We start from the raw sequence: 20,446 nt of genomic DNA, 5'->3' as shown, positions 1-20,446 counted from the left end.
AACATAATTTCTGATACTCTACCTTCTCAAAGAATAAATGTTTTCATATTAACTTCTGAAAGATTATTGCTGTTTTTTTTCGAGTGCATATTAAGTTTTGTCTACACAATATGAATGATTCTGCCTTATAAATATTAGTACATGACTCATTACTTATTTTTTTTTCTAAAGTAAATTATAATACTCTAAAAATAAGCAGGGTACACATTCACCTTTAAATACATTATCAGTAAATCACATGGACAGTTACAAGTTCTTCTCTCAAGTATAATTTGCATATTTTTGTTGTTCTTAGTGGAAGTTGCCAAAATGTTACTATTCAGACCAGCCAGATTAATCTGTGACCAATTCTTCTGTATATAATATGCATCAGCCATGTAAACTAAGTCATAATACCCCCCCACCAAACAAATGAGAAAAAAATAATTTATTTACTATCTTGCATGTCCCACAAACTTGAATGTTTATCTAAGTCAGCTAGTCTATAAAAATGTATTAAAAAAAAAAATATATATAAAACTTTGATATGCCCTCTAGTTCAGAGATTAAAACACACCTTCATGTCACAGTTGAATTTTTTTGTGTTGTGTCAAATTTGGAAACCGTCTGTGGTTTGTTGACACTAGTAATGGCAGGAGCAGAGGTATATGTTTTTGTTAGGCACTACACCATGTACATTATCAATTTTCATGACATATGGCAATCATCCATGAAGAGCTAAGATTATAAAATGAAGAAAACGGAGACTAGCAGTAGCCGAGTTTGGAAATGCCATATGCTGGGTTCTGTCAGCTCTTGTGATAAATAAAACAAAGTAAATGACAATTTAGCCGAGACCAGAGATAACAATTGAGTGCTTTGCTTTGAGGTCAGCAATGTCTGGTCTTTCTTATATCGTGTATAAAGCTGATCCAATTGCATTGCTTTCCTTATCTTGACATTTATTGATCAGGCATTCAGATTCCGTGCAAATTGCCTCGGAAGAGCCAAAAGTCTTCAGTGAAATGATACAAGAGCATTTGGTGGAGACTGCTTATCAAAGTCCACTTGCAATTAGTAGCTGGTAAAATGTTAATTGGTCAATGCATTTGTTTAGTTCTTGCAATCATATGTTTGTGAGAAATTGTGAATTAAAAGGTTGCAACCTGCTTACATGTGTGTTTATTTTATATAACATTGACTCTTTTCCCCAGGGGACCCCAATTAGGTTTGGAGATGTATATACCTTGTTTTGATATTTTTATTGTTGGAGGAACTTTTGACTGTATTCTGGGAATCATGGTGATCCATAAGTTAGAGATTGTTTATACAGAGAAATAAATGTTTGTCTAATATACAGTATTTTCAATTACAATGCTCTTTTATTTTTGCATTTTCAAATTTTATTTTTTTTTTGGCAAATTAAAGCTCTGACTAACCAAAGTTTTGCATACGGTGCTCCCTGACTTCATTAGTGAGGTGTCAATGCTAAACACATTACTGATAATTCCCCTTTAAAGAGCTCAGGCTGAGTTGCTCTTGAATCACCACCAAAGACCATGTGTCGAGACAGGACCAAAACATCAAAGTAAGTAGTTCTGCAAACCTACAGTGAACTAGGATCAAGATGATTTTTAGCCAATATTGTGCTTTTATTCTTATTGGTTATTAAGTACATCTGGATGGTCTGAGCAAGCTATACATGTTACATCATTAATAGTTGCTTGTATCTCTGCTCATGTCTACCACAGCATTGTTTATACTAGATTTTAGTGCAGAGGCAACTCCACTGGTTCAATTTAGCATCTGTGTACAAATTATATAATTTGTAATGGCTGCACCTTGCTGTTCCTGGTGTTCCCTATTTAGTAAATAACAAAAACGCTAAGAGGCATTCCAGGGAGAGCCATGTGCCACCCACTCCCTCCTAGAGAGGCATAGTACTTTGTGCATTTTTTAAAGGAACTTCCCTATCATGGTATCATGGTACATTGTGCCTGATTTTGCATTTTATTCATTGTGTTAAGCTTGATAAATAATCTCTAATACATTTTCCAATACAAGCCACTGCATTTTGTACACATTACACCTCAGCTGCTCCTTTTAATTTTGTCAGCCCTCTAAAAATTATTTGTGTAACACTGCACACAATGCATGCAATGATTAATAAAATATCCACACACATCTGGCTAATTAAATCAGATCAAATAAACTATTCAAATGATGGAGTTTCAGAAATAAATATTTATTTAATTAAAAAGAAATGTGAGTCAGGAGATCGCCACAATATTTTCTATAGAAGATGTACAGATCCCGGCTCCAGTTCCTGCTGTGCACGGCAGGATAAGTGATGCACCAATTGAGCTATATGTTACTCCAGAGGATCTCCATCCTCTTTACAGCTTAAGATGCTTTATGGCCTTGATAGGATCTTCTAGGCTTCACTGAAGAAACAGGAAAACACCTTTATTGGCTAAAGCAGCTCAGAGCAGCACAGGATACCTAATAGCTCTCTTTCCGGGACAGCTCGCTAAATATAGTATATAGCATTTGCTACTATTCAGCTGCTAAAGGATTCAATTTAACTTGGCCTTATTATTTCCTGATGCTTCTTTTCATTGTTGCGCTGGGTTTTCCCCATAAAATTCTTTATTCAGAAAAAAATATTTATTAGTTCTCTTGTACAGGCCCCTCCTAGCAATTTAAAACTGTCACTAAGTCGATACTCTAATGAAAACTTTCTGTTTGTAAGTGCAAAGTCTTGTGTTTGTATTTCCTTAAGAATACACTTCAGAAGATGATGGCACTATATCAATTATAATAATCTTGCTTACACACTGAACTGTATGCATGACCATGATTTCAACCTTGATATTTGGTTTCACATGCACTGAATACTGGAAATATGCGCAGATTTAGGACTTTATACTGCAGGACCCACAGACAGCCACTTGGTTTAAGGTTTAAAAGTATAATCTGTTTGTGTGTGTGTATGTTGAGAAAATGATCTGGGCAGGTATTATCTTGCTATAGCTGTCAGTTGTTTCTGCAATCAGACAGGTTTGAACATTTTGGTCTTGTCTCTTTGTTCATACAACAATATCTGCATTTGTACTGCCAGTCCAGAGATAACAATAGTATGATCTTTCCAGACAATGATCACCAATTCAGAAATTATACTGCTAACAACCAATTTATTCACTGAATGTTTTCAAGATAGCAGTCTTTCATTTGATGATCCAACCATTGTTCCTTTCTAGCATACAATTGGTCATTGCCTGCTTATGAGGATATCTCGGCTTGTATGGCTGGCTTAAGTAATTGCTTTTCCAGCTAAAAACAAGTTTGTATAAATAAAAAGTGTTAACAGATCTACTGAATGTGGGACTAGGGTAATACAAAGCACTAAGGATTCTCACTGATCTTTCCTGTCAAACAGAAGCTCAAATTATTCCTGCAATTTGGCCCTCAACTGCCATTTTCTGCCCCTGCCTGATAATCCGTTGCCCCTTAGATGAAACGTCCAGTCATCCTGTTAACTTTTCCCTCATCTGGTGGCAGAAAGCTATTTGCAGTTGGACACTGACCCACACAAGGATTGTCACACTCTTTCATACCCTATTCATTGAATGTTTATCCATCTCTTTGTGATTCCACTTTCTAAACAAATAAGATGGACAACTTAACTGAAAGAGTCATGTCCTTGTCATGTAAATATGTTGCCTTTCAATCTTGCTAGACACATTAGCAATATTTGTAAAGGTGCGAAACTTTCCAATCCACATCCATTTTCTTTGAAATAAGTGTCTGCTCTGCAGATATTGTCATTACTTTTCCTATTATTCATATCAATCATTATTCCATCACAGGAAATGGTTTCGCTAAGCCAGTAAATGGATGAAATATCCTTTGTGTACCAATGTACATTGTACTTTTAAACCCATCAACATTATGTATTTGTGCACATTTGTTTTAAAAGCTCTTTATCACATATTTTTATTGTGTAGCCATTGACTGTTGGACACAGACATTTTAAATGCTTCATGGTTTGTTTTTTTGCTATTGGAATAATTTCTGTATTTTATACAGCACTAACTTATCTACCAGCGCTTTACAGATATTAATCTTCCTTCCCATCACAGTCACATTTATAAACTACAGTCAGTTTCAGCAAAATCCAAGTGAACTACCTTATATATTTTTGGACTCACTAATGAGGTTCTGTACAAGATTTTTTTGCAAGAAGTACAACCTTTGCTGTTTATGATGAGGACCTGCAGATTAAGGCAATCTTGTGTGATCCAACCAATGCTAGTGCATGACACATTTACAATCTATTGTTGGTGAAGCAAAGGAAAATCAAATGCATTGAACACAACTGGCAAAGGGGTTACCAGAAAAATAAAACTCAATACAATATAAGTTGAAGTCTAAAATAAGGTAGTGGTGTAACTACCAGGGGTGTGGGAGGTGTGATCGCTACTGTGCCAGAACTTCCTTGAAGTCTGCTGGAGGCAGGATAAGTTATATTGTGGGCGGTAGGGCAGAGGGAAATTTTTCAGCTTGTTTGATTCCATGGGGTGGGAGCCAGGTCCACCTATGGCTAGTTATGCCATTGAAGAAAAAAATGGATAAACTAAAGCTTAAGTCAGCACCTCTTCCAGTTTAGTTAAGTTCATGTTAAAGTGTCCCCCAATGAAAATTAGACATGACTATGATCCCACACAGAGAACAGCTACAGCTACTTTAAAACCTCACAGATTCTAAATGCTGTCAGTTGTATGTATGAATTATAGTAAATATAAACCCTAAAGTGTGTGCCACTTTTCCAGTATTTGCCCTAATTTGAGAGAGTACCAATGAAAACCGGCACAAAACTGCAACAGCTAGAAACTGATCATTCGGGGTATTTTGTCCACTATATTAATTACTTTATTCAGCTATCTGCCTGGCCTGCCATGAGTATCAAATAAGGAAAGGTAAGACCAAACTAAATTCCTGTAAAAAGATGAACAAGTAAGATTATACATTATATTAAAACAAAGAAATGTGTTTTGCACAATATCAATATCAATATCACAGCTAGCTCTCCTAGTCTGCCTTTGGCTTTAGAGTTGATATATTGTTTTTATCACTGAACACGTAAGGTACAACTAAGTCAATTTCTGGTTCTGAGGGTCAACACATACTGTGAGCTAACACGTACCTGATGTAAATAAATTAGCTGCTATCAATAAGTACCAAGAGCCATGTAAGAAGGATTTGCTGCGGCCTTTAGACGGGGTTTTCGTTTTATGCATACCTTGCAGTCAACTGAGTACAAAATATAATTTGAAGCTAGCAGGCTCTGACTAATCCATACAGGCAAATAATTAAAATAATTCTAGTATCATCCTTTAAGCTTCTTTCTTATGCATTCTTGTAAATAAAGAGAAAGGGGATCATTTCTTACAACAGCTTAAGAACTGTGGGACAACTTAACTTCTTGTTAGGATTTGACTTTCTCCCTGTGAGTCAGGCTTATCATTCTTTGCTCTTGTACTGGTCCCTTGTGAAACCTTATTGACTGTGCATACATTGTGTACATTTTCTGACATCCTTTCTTCTTTCCACAGTCAATGCATTCCTTTTAAAATATTCATGTTCCAATCAACATTATTTTGCACGTAAAAGGTTGTTTAAGCAGCTGCAGCTCTGCAAACAACATTTTTTTCTGTTTTTCAAAAATACTTTGCATAAAATTCAATCCATCTACTATCTAAGGATATTATTTATACATTGCAAACAATTTACACATCACTTTACAAATTAATGTAGAAGAAAACAGTTATAGGCTTTTGAAAAGAAAACTCTATTTACAAGCTTAATATCTAGAAGCAGCATGCCATTTTGTATTTGTTACATTGTAAAGCAGGAAAGAGAAAAGGGTTTTTGTCAAACGCCAACTACCTTAACCCTTTAAATGCCACACAATAGAATCTACAGTGAGTCAGGAATGTAGATTCTACAGTTCCAGGTTCCTTTCTTTTCTGTACCATGCCATTTGCTAAGTGGTATCAGGCAAGATTAAGTAGCATAAGGTATGGGTTTATTCAATGTTTCCATGATTTTCTAGTAGATTTAAGGTATGAAGATCCAAATTACAGAAAGATCCATTATCTAGAAAACCAGGTCCAGGTCCAAAGCATTCTGGATAACACGTCCCATAGCAGTATTAGGATCTCGGATCACTGGAATCTTCTCTCCTCTATAAGTTCTTGTAAAGAGAGATGCAGGTGCATCTCTATCCAGCAACATGTTTACAGGATACCTATTAATTACCCACTTAATAGATACACTTAAATCTGCCACATGTGTAGTACTATGACTTTCATGGGTTTTCCAATTAATTACGTATTGCACCCTGGATATATGCATTTTACTCCTGCAAAGGTGATCTATTTTCCCACAATTCTCACAGGCTTCAGATTACAGTTTTTTTACTGATGCATCTTCTCAACAGATATTATCTGTGACCGAAAATACTTTTTACCCTCTGTCTTATATGTTCCATGCAGAGGCATTAGGTTTTGTAATTATTTAAAGGAATTGTTCAGTGTGAAAATAAAAACTGTGTAAATAGATAAGCTATGCAAATAAAAAATGTTTCTAATATAGTTAGTTAGCCAAAAATTTAATATATAAAGACTGGAGTGAACAGATGTCTAATAAAACAGCCAGAATCCAACTTTTCAGCTTTTCAGCTCTATAACTCTATAAGTTAGTCAGCGACTCGAAGGGGGGCCACATGGTACATATCTGTTCAGTGAGTTTGCAATTGATCCTCAGCATTCAGCTCAGATTCAAAAGCAACAGATATGACCCATGTGCCCCCCCCCAAGTCTCTGATTGGTTACTGCCTGGTAGCCAGGGTAACCAGTCAGTGTAAACCAAGAGAGCTGAAAAGCTGGAAGTAGTGTTCTCTTATACATCAAATCACTCCAGCCTTTATACATTACATTTTTGGCTAACTAACTATATTAGAAACATTTTTTATTTAGCACAGCCTATCTATTTACCCAGTTTTTATTTTTACACTAAACAATTCGTTTAATGTAATATTTATTGCTGACAGTCATATTTGGTTAATTCCATAGCCAAGGGAGTCTCACAAGCAGATTGGAAAGTTAGATCCTTTACTTTCAGTAGCTTATGCAGGTAGTACTCATTATGCAGGCCGCATAACACTAAACCACTAAACTTTAGACGTGCAAACTTTGCCATAATAAGGGCATCTCTGCAACATATTAACTTGGAAAGGCTTTTCACAGGGTCAAACACAGAAGAAAAATGCTGCTTAATAAATATACATGTCAGAATATTCCCCTTGTAAGCAAGGAACATCGTGGCAAAGCAATACCTTTGGGGTTTGGCAAAATTGTTGGTGTCAAGGTTGGTAGGAAACAACATGATTTTAAGGCTTAAAGTTAGCTGGGACAGCTGAAACATTTGTCAGGTATAAGGAGGCCAATAAATCATGCAAAAAAGCAATCAGACAAGCTAAAATCGATATGCAAAAGGACCTTTCAGCAAGCAGTAAAATGAACCATTTTTTTTAAAAAAAAATGTAAATAGTATAAAAATGAAGCAGGATGGGGTGGGACCATTGTTGGCAGGGGGGCAGTTGATTGATGAGAACAGAGATAAAGCAGAGATTCTGACCTGTTATATTTCATTTGTCTAAATAAATGAGGAACCAAGTAATGACGGTTTCCTTCTTAATAGTCCCAATTCTATTACTTCAACAAATTATGCATGGTTCATGCAAGGGGAAAGTCTAACGAGACTAGAACATGTAAAGATAAATAAAGGTCCTGGGGGAATGTTTACTAACATTATCTCCAGAGACCTCCAGAGATGTTGTTAGGGCTGGTTTTACATATCAGACACCCCTAAGTCTGCTGTTGATCGTCACCCGTCCCTTCCCCTTTATTTGACCAAATTTTCATTGCAAAAGGGATTGGTGCATGGGATATTTAAAAAATGATTTTATCTTCTTTGCATTCCCAGTGTTTCTGAACCAATGAGGGTGTGGTTGGGCAGCATGCTGCCCCCTAAAATCCTGCCGTCCTAGGCCTGGGCCTTGGTGGCCTTGCCACAAATCCGGGTCTGGATGTTGCCCGTGGCAACCAATCAGCAATTGGATTCAAACAGTCACTTCCAAGTTAGAAAATAAAAACCTGGCCAAGCCAGGCTCCCTAGGCAACCATTTTGTGCATGCGCTGGAGTGAAATTACGCTCCAGCCCATGCGCGGAATGGTGTTCGCCCATGCGCGAAATGGTGTTTGCTCATGCGCAGAGGCGCATTTTCGTTAAAGTTACACTAGGCAGTCTGGGAGAGACGGGACGGACACGGGGTAGGCGACAGAGCAGGTACGTGCCTGGCGCCCCCCCAGCTTTGCGCCCTAGGCTCGTGCCTACTCTGCCTACCCCTAGTTCCGGCTTTTACAATATCTAAACTTGCTGCACAATTTTTGGTTTCTGATTTTTCTGTTGCCATAGGCGCTGATCTACATACAATTTTCAGGAGATATGGGAGGCTTGGTGGCCTTAGGAGAGTTTAAAGGAGATTTGAGGTATTTGCTGGCAATGTACTGAGTATCTGCTTTCTTGTTACAGACAGAAAACTCTGAAATTCTTCCAAAAAAATAGCAGATGTTGGGATTTTCCGCAGACAATATAGCAACTCACTATGCAGAAAATAAATTATGCAGCAGACAAAACATTTGCAACTACAAGGAGGAGTTGAACCTAACTCAGTTGTGTGTAATGCATCGAAATGTGTCTGACTGTGCATTCATGGTTTGATGAATCAGAACTAATTGCACTAAAAACTCTCAGGAGTTCACGATTCTTTAGGTGCAAGTATTTTGTGTTTATTGAACCCCGGGACTTACTCCTACCATCAGGGTAGTGCAAGCAGTGGCATATAGAGTTACTGGGACCCACAGTATTAAAATTTTTATCAATTAGGGCCTCATTGGGCCCCCATATCTTCAGGGGCTCCTTGCAGCCACAGGGTCTGCTTGCTCTGTAGTTTGTCCCTGAGTGCAAGGACAGTTGTTGAATGCATGTATCCTTAATGAATGGTGTCAATGCATGCATACTATTTGTGTCTATTTTTGTGCAACCATAACTGCCATCATGGTTGTAAATTATCCCTCTTTGCCGAATCAACACGTCCAACGTGCCTGATGAGGATTGAAACAAAAGAAGATGAATGCGACAGTAACACAAAAAAACTCACATTTAGCAGAAGTTGGTTAATGTAACTGGAAATCTAACACTTTTGACGAAACAAACACCTGACAACAGCAATTACCACTTTTGAAAACTACTAGCTGTGAAAAATCATTGGTTTATTACTACAATATTTTGGGAAATAGATCATTCTAAGTCCTCCTTTAGAAATGAGAAAATTATTTGATGGCATACTGGAAAATATCTTGTGCACTACACAGGCAAAATTAAACTCCCAAGCTGCCTGGCAGATGACATGATCAATAACGGTGTGTTTAGTTGCTTTATACTTGCCCTTTTACTAATCTAAACTCAACAGGAAGCAGGTTTTCTATCACAAACAAACTTCATCAGATTAAAGGCCTTATTCCTATTGACAGCTGAGGGAATTAACAGAAGAGATCTGCCAAATCAGCTTTGCTCTCCTTATAGAAAATAGCCCTATAGGTGGCTAATGTCATAACTAGTGCTACGAGAGTACTCAAGGAGACTTGTTAAATAAAGATATTTTGAATTTTTTTCTATGATGGCAATTATTACCTGCAAATAAGCAGCTTGTCTCATATTTATTTTCCCTTAAAGGAACATAAGCATTAAAATTAAATGTTATTGAGAATTATTAGGGCCATGTCACAACATTCCCTTTTCTCTACTCCGAGAGAGGAAAAAGCCAATCCATTATATTCTGCCCTGAAATTACTGCACATATGGTATTTTGGCACAGAAATGCAAAAGAATGCACTTTTTGCACAGAAATCTGCCTCCTCTATGCATTGAGGCCAAGTGGATCTGTGTTTTCTCTATTGGTGTAGTGAAGAAAACACCTCCTGTGACATGGATCTTAAAAATAACAGTATTGGGGGCATATATATACAGGTATAGGACTTGTTATAAAGAATGCTCGGGACCTGGGGTTTTCTGGATAACAGATCTTTCCGTAATTTGGCTCTTCATACCTTAAGTCTACTAGAAAATATTGTAAACATTAAATAAACCCAATAGGCTGGTTTTGCTTCCAATAAGGATTAATTATATCTTAGTTTGGATCAAGTACAATGTGCTGTTTTATTATTACAGAGAAAAAGGAAATGATTTTTAAAAATTTGGATTATTTGAATAAAATGGAGTCTATGGGAGACAGACTTTTCATAAAAGAAAGCACTGGTGAATTCAGCAACGCAAAAAGACCTGGACGTCCACGGAAGACAACAGCGGTGGATGATCACAGAATCATTTCCATGGTGAAGATAAACCGCTTCACAACAGCCAAACAAGTGAACAACACTCTCCAGGAGATAGGTGTATCAATATCCAAGTCTACCATAAAGAGAAGACTGTATGAAAGTAAATACAGAGGGTGCACTGCAAGGTGCAAGTCAATCATAAGCATCAAGAATAGAAAGGCTAGATTAAACTTTGCTAAAAAAAAATCTAAAAAAGCCAGCACAGTTCTGGGAAAAACATTCTTTGGACAGATGAAAGATCAAGATCAAACTCTACCAGAATGATGGCAAGAAAAAGTATGGAGAAGGCGTGGAACAGCTCATGATCCAAAGCATACCACATCTCTATAAAGCATGGCTGCCAGAACTGGGACACTAGTGTTTATCCATGATGTGACACAGGACAGAAGCAGCCGAATGAATTCGGAGGTGTTCAGAGACACTGTCTGCTCAAATCCAGCTAAATGCAGTCAACATAATTGGCAGGCGTTTCATAGTGACCCAAAACATACAGCCAAAGCAACCCAGGAGTTTATTAAAGCAAAGAAGTGGAATATTCTCGAATGGCCAAGTCAGTCACCTGATCTGAACCCAATTGAGCTGCATTTCACTTGTTGAAGACTAAACTTGGACAGAAAGGGCCCACAAATAAACATCAACTGAAAGCCGCTGCAGTAAAGGCCTGGCAGAGCATTAAAAAGGAGGAAACCCAGAATCTGGTGATGTCCATGAGTTCAAGACTTCAGGCTGTCATTGCCAGAAAAGGGTTTTCAACCAAGTATTAGAACATTTCATTTTCAGTTTTCTTATTTGTCTAATTACTTTTGAGCCCTGAAATGAAGTGATTGTGTTAAAGAAAAGCTTTAGTTCCTCACATTTTTATGCAATCTTTTTGTTCAACCAACTGAATTAAAGCTGAAAGTCTGCAGTTCAACTGCATCTGAGTTGTTTCATTTAAAATTCATTGTGGTAATATACATGTCAGGGTCTGAAGGCTCCGCTAGGAGTTGCGGACCAAGGAGGAAGCAATCAGTCCAACACAGTTTGCGGTATCCGAAGGGTTGAAGAAGAAGAATAGCCAAGTCCAGACAAAATATCAATACAGGCAGCAAGGTTTCTTAGTCAATATAACAGGCCGAAGTCAAACACAGGAATAAAAAATAATAATCAGGAAATCACACCCAGGAGCGTGATGACGTCATGCGTCACGTGCTGACGTTGGACGCTGACGCTGCACATTTTGACGTGCTGGCATCATGATGATGCGCACGTTTTGCCAAGCTGCGTCTAATCTTGACTCGCTGGGATCCACAGGCCCGGGGTTATTCCAGCGAGCACCACGGAGCGATCCTCTTCCGGCTTCTTCTTGCTTCTCACGGCTGCACATGTGCATTAGATTGAAAAGCCAAACTTTAACTAAAAAGTCAGCTATTTCATCAACTGCGCATGCGTCTCCCCTGGGAAATCTGAAGCAAGAAGGAGCTTGGAAGAGGATCACTCCGTGGTGCTTGCTGGAAGAACCCCAGGCCGGTGAAGTTTTCTACTGATAGGAGCACCGGCCCGGGGTTTCAGGTAAGTATATACAATCACTTGGCCTAACATTTGGCACCCCCAAGTGGAAGAAGACTTTCCTTCTCCTTTAATAAGTAAATTGCATTTTTTGTGCCAACTTTTTCTTTTGTTTCCCTTTAAGCTATGCCGGAAATGTAACTGCAGTAATATTTGTGGAACGAGTTGATTTCAATGGGTGTTTTTTTTCTGCTGTGCAGCATTAGGACACAAAGGGGCCCATTCACTAAGCTCGAGTGAAGGAATAGAGGAAAACAGAGTAAAAAAAAAAATCGATTTTCGAATGGTTTTTTTTGCTACTTCGACCATCGAATTGGCTAGTTCGACCTTCGACTACGACCTTCGACTTCGAATCGAACGATTCAAACTAAAAATCGTTCGAATATTCGACCATTCGATAATCTAAGTACTGTCTTTTTAAAAATTTCTTCAACCCCCTACTTCGCCACCTAAAACCTACCGAGGCCAATGTTAGCCTATGGGGAAGGTCCCCATAGGCTTTCCAAGGTTTTTCTGATCAAAGGAAAATCCTTCGATCGATGGATTAAAATCCTTCGAATCGCTCGATTCGAAGGATTTAATCGTTCGATCGAACAATTATTCCTTCGATCGTTCGATCGAAGGAATTGTGCAAAATCCTTCGATTTCGATATTCGAAGTCGAAGGATTTTAATTCGGCAGTCGAATATCGAGGGTTAATTAACCCTCAAAATTCGACCCTTGATACATCTGCCCCAAATTGTGGGCAAAACTTAGTCCCTGTGAAAAATATATAATCAAACTTCAGAATTCATAATGAATCAGATGAAAGTGAGTGTTTAACATATAACATTATGATTGTCATGCTTTCCCGGTGTATATGCATACACGCACACACAATAATGTAATACACTGTAATACATTTCACTTATAATTCTGCACTTTGCACATTACCCGTGACTTTCAAATAATGTTTTTATTCTTTGTTAATGGAAAGTCCCAAAATACAATAAAATTAACAGGAGAAAATAAACGTAAGATCCACTCACAAAATACCACTTATGTACATCACAACCACAACTGACTATGGCTTTTATTAGCCTCATAACAGTGGCTTCCTTAAAAGATATTTCTTGCGTGCTATATACACTTGAATTTAAACTAAGAACAGGGCTCTGCTTATGTTTTCCTTGTGAGCTTTATTGCAAATTTATTTTAGTAGTCTACTTAGGCAACATAATTAAAGTCCTATGATAGATAAATATATCAACATAAAATGTTACCGAAGCTTAAAAGGAAATCCAGTAATAGCCGATGGTGAGTGGCAATTAGCTCTGACTGTAAGTGGTAATGCTTTCATTATTTCTGAATGATATGGTGTCTTGCTCACATTTGCTTATTCGCCACAGGAGACACTTTTTATTTGCCTCCTGTCCACAGGAAAACTCAATTCGCCCCCCTTATTTTGTAAAAGAGAGTAGAAAAAGAGAAACATGCAATTTCATGTCAGAAAAATATTAGTTATCAAAAACCTTTAATTAAGGTGTCCAATCTATTTCCCAATACAATGAAATGCGATGTAATTTTGCATTAAATATTGTATTCTTTTATTTTTTGAAATGATATTCTGATCAGGATTTCAAGGATGATTCAGGATATAAGTAGCTCTTGTGTGTGTAGACTGTTATAAAGTTATAAAGAGATCCTTGGCTTTCATCCATATCGATAATAAAGTCCGTTTTTGTACCAAAAGTTACCAATAAAGCATCATTCCTTTTTTAATAGCGAAAAGCGGGTCATATTCGCCCATCAGTACAAACCCCTTCAAATCAAAAGTAGCTCTCTACTGGTGCTTGATAGTGTTTAATGTTCATAAAAATAAAATGTTGTAAGCGTAATTTCCCTCATCCCTTGTTTTGTTTTTTTGTTTTGGTTTTTTCAGATTCTTTAAAGACAACAATTGCCATAATACTGGTAATGTTCCTATATGGGTACTGCCACGCTGGCCTTTTTCTCATTACTGTCTCCACAGGCCAAGACCCACAACGTCAGGCCCTAGCCTTAAAAAAAACTATTATTACACTTCTCATCATATTTAGGTTTTCAGGTTTCAGACTGACATAATTAGAGATCATCTTCATACAAAAAAGGACAATCTCACAAGAATTGATACAGTATAAAAAAATGAATTTATTTAAAGAAAAAATCATATCATCATCTTTGCATTAATTCTTGTGAGATGGTCCATTTTTGTGCCAGCCTGTGTATAAAGATAAAGTGTCTAAAACCTCCCCCAAGCGGAAGGTCTTGGGTGTGAGCTCCTGGACCCCAACTAAGTTTCGTGAGTTACCAACTGTTAACATATGAACATAGTAAGTTAGGTTGAAAAAAGACACAAGCCCATCAAGTTCAACCTTTTAAGTCTCTAAAAGGCCTAACTGCTAGTTGATCCAGCAGAAGGCAAAAAAAAAACCCTATTGAAGCCTCTCCATTTTGCCTCAGAGGGGGAAAAAAATGCTAAGCAATCTTTCATAACCCTTTACTCCCTCTTTGCTAAAAAGACATCCAACCCCTTCATAAAGTTATCTAACATATCAGCCTGCACCACCGATTCAGGGAAAGAATTCCACATCTTCACAGCTCTCACCCTTCTGAATATTTAGACAGAACCTCCTTTCTTCTACTCGGAATGGATGACCTTGTGTCAGCTGGAAAGACCTACTGGTAAATAAAGCATTAGAGAGATTATTATATGATCCCCTTATATATTTATACATAGTTATCATATCACCCCTTAAGTGCAGTCACAGAGTTTTTGCCCCTGCTGCCTTCATGTATTGAACATTACAATCTGATGCTTTTTTTGTATGAGAAGCTGAACATCCATAATATTTATAACAATTCCCTTAAGTTATTACAGTATATTTGACATCTGTTTCCATTATCTCGTCTTGCATGTTCATAACCATAAAGAAGTTCTGAGCTCTATTTGGGCAGGTGATATATGTTTTTGGGATGGAAAGATGTTGAGAGAGAACCAAGCAGCAGTTCTGTATTATCTAGTTTTCCACCACTGTCCCTATATATATCAACAGAAAGAAAGGGTCCCAGCAAGAAGAAGTGCCTCAGAAAGAAACACACATCGGTTCTTTTGTAAATTCCTACGTCTGATGCTCCCTACAGCTAAGTTTTATTCTTTAACAAATCTTAGTTTGCCTTTGTGTGTCTACACAAGTTGAATCTCCTCTGGCATACAGAGAGAACAAAATAAAAATGCTTCTTTTTAAGCTGAATACATTTAAGAATTTATTTACAATGAATGTAAGATATATTAGAATAAGAATGTAAGTCCCTTTATTGACAGTGAGTTGTTTAACTTTCCTGGCTGCCATCTGTGGCAAAAGAATACACTGTATTGTGGCTGATAGTGTGGGATCATGTGGGATAGTGTGGGATCTATGCTGTCCCTTTTTCTCTTCCCGGGAACTATAAATAATGCATTGCAAAACACAGCCTTTACATATTATTCATGACTGCATGAGAAACTGATGCTTGTGATGTTTGTTACCTGTTGTAACGGGCCCGAAGGCACAGTAATAGTGTAGACCAAAGAGGAGACCAGACCAGGTTCGAGGTACAAAAGGGTTTATCCAAAGAATCGTCAAAATACAGGCAAAAGGTCAGACCAGGCAGAAGACAAGCAAAATCGAAGAACAGGCAGGAATCGGTACACAAGAATCAAAATAGATAATAACACCCAGGAACACTGTAGCAGGAACCTATAGTTGGGCAAGGACTGGAAGGGGAAGTGAGTTTAAGTAGTCCCTGGGTTGGCGCCAAATTTTGACGTGCTTGCGTCAGACGCAGACGCCAGCGTCCCCACGCTGACGTCTTGACGCCGGCGCCCGATTTTGACGCCGGCGTCCATTCCGTCGCCGACGACCAATCCTGGACTGGGAAGGAGATGAGGTCATAGACCTGTGCCCGGCAGGAGCCATGTGGTGAGGCAGGCGGTCGCCATCTTGGACGCCATCTTGAAGACTTGGAGTAGATTCCATTACAGTACCCCCCTCCTTAGGGGGGCCTCAGGACCACCGAATCTAGGGGAGAGAGGGAATAATTTATGGAATCTACGAACCAAGATGGGCGCATGGACATCTGAGCTCCTGACCCAGGAGCACTCTTCGGGACCGAACCCTTTCCACTCGATGAGATATTGAAGAGTGCCCCTGGAAAGACGAGAGTCCAAAATCCTCTTCACTTCGAATTCCTGGTGATTGTCAACCAGGACTGGAGCTGGGGGAGAAGAAGAAGAAGAAAGAGACACAGCAGGCTTAAGGAGAGAGACATGGAAGACATTCGGGATCCGCATCTCTGGGGGGAGTTGAAGACGAACCGCCACCGGATTGATGATTTCAATGACAGGATAGGGACCGATGAATCTGGGACCAAGCTTTGGGGTAGGAATCTTCAGGCGGATGTTACGGGTGGAAAGCCAGACCTTATCACCAGGAGCATAGGGCGGGGCAGGAATCCTCTTCTTGTCGGCAAACCTCTTTTGGATCAGAGAGCTCTTCTGTAGATTAGAGGCAACAGCAGCCCAAATCGCCATCATGTGGGCAGCCTGGTCGTTGGCGGCAGGAACATTGGTGAGGAGAAGATCCTGGGGAAACGCCAATGGATTCTGACCGTAGACACAGAAGAAAGGGGACTGATGTGATGAAGAATGCAAGGCGTTGTTATGGGCGAACTCAGCCCAGGGAAGGAGATCCGACCAATCGTCTTGGCACAGGGAAACATGGCAGCGAAGAAATTGTTCCAACGCCTGGTTCACTCTCTCAGCAGCTCCATTGGATTGCGGGTGATAGGCAGAAGAAAATTGTAAAGAAATGTTGAGAGCTTTGCATAAGGATCTCCAAAACCTAGAGACGAATTGTGAGCCACGGTCAGAGACGATCTCGGCAGGAAACCCATGGAGACGAAAAATATGATGGATGAAAAGCTTGGAAAGTTCAGGAGCAGAGGGAAGTTTGTGGAGGGGAATGAAATGAGCCATCTTGCTAAACCTGTCAACGACAACCCAGATGACAGTGTGACCGGAGGAGACAGGCAGTTCCACAATAAAATCCATGGCAAGATGAGTCCAAGGACGAGATGGAATAGGTAATGGAAGAAGGAGTCCTTTAGGGGGAGAATGTCCAGACTTGGAAATGGCACAGATGGTACAAGAAGAAACAAAGTCTTTGACGTCTTTCTTCATGGATGGCCACCACACCAGGCGAGAAAGGAGTTCGGTAGTCTTCTCTACTCCGGGATGACCAGCCTGTTTAGAACTGTGAGCCTGGGATAGAATAGACTGGCGACAATCAGGAGGAACAAAGGCAACCCCTAGAGGAATATTGTCCGGAGCAGAAGCTTGAGCGGAAAGGATTTGCGAGGCCAAGGAGGGAAATAGGGCAGCTACGATCTTGGAGGAAGGCACAATGGGTTCAGGATCTTCGGAACAGGGAACTTCAGGGATAAAACTTCTAGACAAAGCATCAGCCTTTCTATTTCTAGAGCCAGGACGAAAGGTGATGACGAAGTTAAAACGGGAGAAGAATAGTGACCATCTGGCTTGTCGAGGATTCAAACGTTTGAGGGACTGGATAAATTCGAGGTTCTTATGGTCTGTAAATATGGTCACGGGAATGGAGGATCCTTCCAGTAAATGTCTCCACTCCTCCAGGGCGAGTTTCACTGCCAATAACTCACGATTCCCCACATCGTAGTTCTGCTCGGAGGAGGAAAACTTCTTAGAGAAGAATGCACAGGGATGCAATTTCCCATCCAAGGAAGATCTCTGTGACAAGACAGCTCCAGCTCCCACATCTGAGGCGTCGACTTCGAGGAAGAAGGGAAGAAGAAGATCAGGGTGTCTGAGAATAGGTGCAGAAGAAAAGGCAGTTTTCAGGGATTCAAAGGCTTCCAGGGCTGGAGGAGGCCAGTGTTGTGGCTTACCCCCTTTGCGGATGAGGGCCAGGATAGGAGAGATTTTGGAAGAGAAACCTTTAATAAATTGTCTGTAATAGTTGGCAAAGCCAATAAATCTCTGGATAGCCTTGACACTTGTGGGGAGGGGCCAATCAAGAATTGCTGAAACCTTGGCTGGATCCATCTTGAAACCCTGCTGGGAGATGATGTACCCAAGAAAAGGGATGGAGGACACTTCAAACGAACACTTTTCCAATTTAGCGAAGAGATTATTCTTTCTTAGATGAAGAAGAACTTCCTTCACTTGGGAGCGATGCTCGTGGAGATTTTTGGAAAAGACAAGAATGTCACCCAGATAGACAACAACACTTTGCCCCAACAGGTCTCTGAATATATCATTCACGAACTCTTGGAAGACCGCGGGGGCGTTACATAGTCCAAATGGCATGACTAGATATTCATAATGCCCATCTCGGGTATTGAAGGCGGTCTTCCATTCGTCCCCTTCACGAACTCTAATGAGGTTATAGGCACCCCGAAGATCCAGCTTGGTGAAGATCTTGGCCCCTCTTAACTGATCGAAGAGTTCGGAGATTAGGGGGAGAGGGTAACGGTTTTTAATGGTGATTTTGTTTAACCCCCTATAGTCGATGCATGGTCGCAGACCTCCGTCCTTCTTTTCGACAAAGAAAAATCCAGCACCAGCAGGGGAGGAAGAAGGGCGGATGAAGCCTCTTTGGAGATTTTCCTGAATGTAGGTCTTCATGGCAGCCGTCTCAGAGGGGGAAAGAGGATAGGTGCGACCCCGGGGAGGCATGGAACCAGGAAGAAGTTCGACTGGACAGTCATAGGGTCGATGAGGAGGAAGAATCTCTGCAGAGCCCTTATTGAAGACGTCAGCAAAATCTTGATAGATGGACGGAAGGGTTAACTTGGGAGAAATAGAAGAAACCTTGATAAGGGGCACAGCAGGCAAACAGTTCTGTTGGCAATAGGGGCTCCAGCGGGAGACTTGAGCGGAGGTCCAGTCAATGACTGGATTATGGGTACACAACCAGGGGAGCCCCAAAACAAGTGGAGTTGAAGGGCAGTCGATGATTAGAAAGGCCAATCTCTCCAGATGCATGGTGCCCACTCTAAGAGAAAGTTCGACGGTGGTTTGAGAAATAATGGCCGAAGACAGAGGGCGGTCATCAATAGCCAAGACTCGCAGAGGAGAAGCCAAAGGTTGTAGAGGAACCGCATAGCGAGCAGCAAAAACTCTGTCCAAGAAATTTCCAGCAGCACCAGAGTCCAGGAAAGCTTGCACTGGGATCTTCTGGGAACCGAATTGGATCTGTGCCGGAAGAAGGAAGCGTTGAATAGAGGGTTGGGGAGAATGACAAACACCACCTAGATAGGTCTCCCCAAACCTACCTAGGTGCTGGCGTTTCCCGGCTTCACAGGACACTCATGGGCGAAGTGTGATTTGCCCCCACAATACAGGCATAGGCCGGCAGCCCTTCTCCGTAGCTTCTCCTGTTCGTAAAGACGAGCCCGTCCGATCTGCATGGGTTCCTCAGTAGATGGAGCAGAGGAAGCAGAAGCCGCAGGAGTAGGAGAGGGGAAAGCAGAAGCCGGATTGAAGAGTAGGGGTCTCTGAAAGCGAGGAGCCAGGGTGGATTGGAACCGGGGATACTTCTTCGAACGCTCTCTGTCGAGCTCGAGTTGAAATTCCCTCTGTCGGGTGTCAACCTTTATGGCCAACGCCACCAGATCCTCCCACCGAGAAGGAATTTCCCGGGAGACCAAATCGTTTTTGATCCGCATGGCTAGGCCGTTGTAAAAGGCGGCATGGTACCCATCATTGTTCCAGGTGGTCTCCGCCACTAGGGTGCGGAACTCAATGGCGTACTCCGGAACAGAGCGAGTGCCTTGCTGGATCTGGAACAGGCGAGCAGAGGATGCCGTAGCTCGGCCAGGGGCATCAAAGACAACCCGAAGTTCACGGATGAAGGCACTGGCATCGTCAATCAAAGGATCCCTCTTCTCCCACAAAGGTGATGCCCACTCCAAAGCCTTCCCCTGTAGGCGAGTAATCATGTACCCCACTTTAGCTTGTTCAGATACAAACTGACCTGGCAGCAGGGCGAACTGGATCTCGCACTGGTTGATGAAACCTCTGCATGCAACAGGATCGCCGCTGTAGAGGGGAGGCGCAGGAATGCGAGGTTCCGAAGGCTGAAGTGGGCTTGCAGGAATGGCCACAGGGACCGGGGCCACAGGTGACAACGCCGACAACTTGTCCAGGATAGCTTCAAGAGCCTGACCGAAGTGTGTCTGCTGGGCTTCGTATGACTGCATGCGGGAAGCCAAACCGCGGATAGCACCACCGACATCAGGTGGAGCTGGAGTCTCCTCCGAAGGGTCCATGGCCCAACTATACTGTAACGGGCCCGAAGGCA

This window comes from Xenopus laevis, chromosome 1L (genome assembly GCF_017654675.1).
Source record: "Xenopus laevis strain J_2021 chromosome 1L, Xenopus_laevis_v10.1, whole genome shotgun sequence".
In the NCBI taxonomy this organism is placed as follows: domain Eukaryota; kingdom Metazoa; phylum Chordata; class Amphibia; order Anura; family Pipidae; genus Xenopus; species Xenopus laevis.
Note: the sequence above shows the minus strand (reverse complement) of the source record.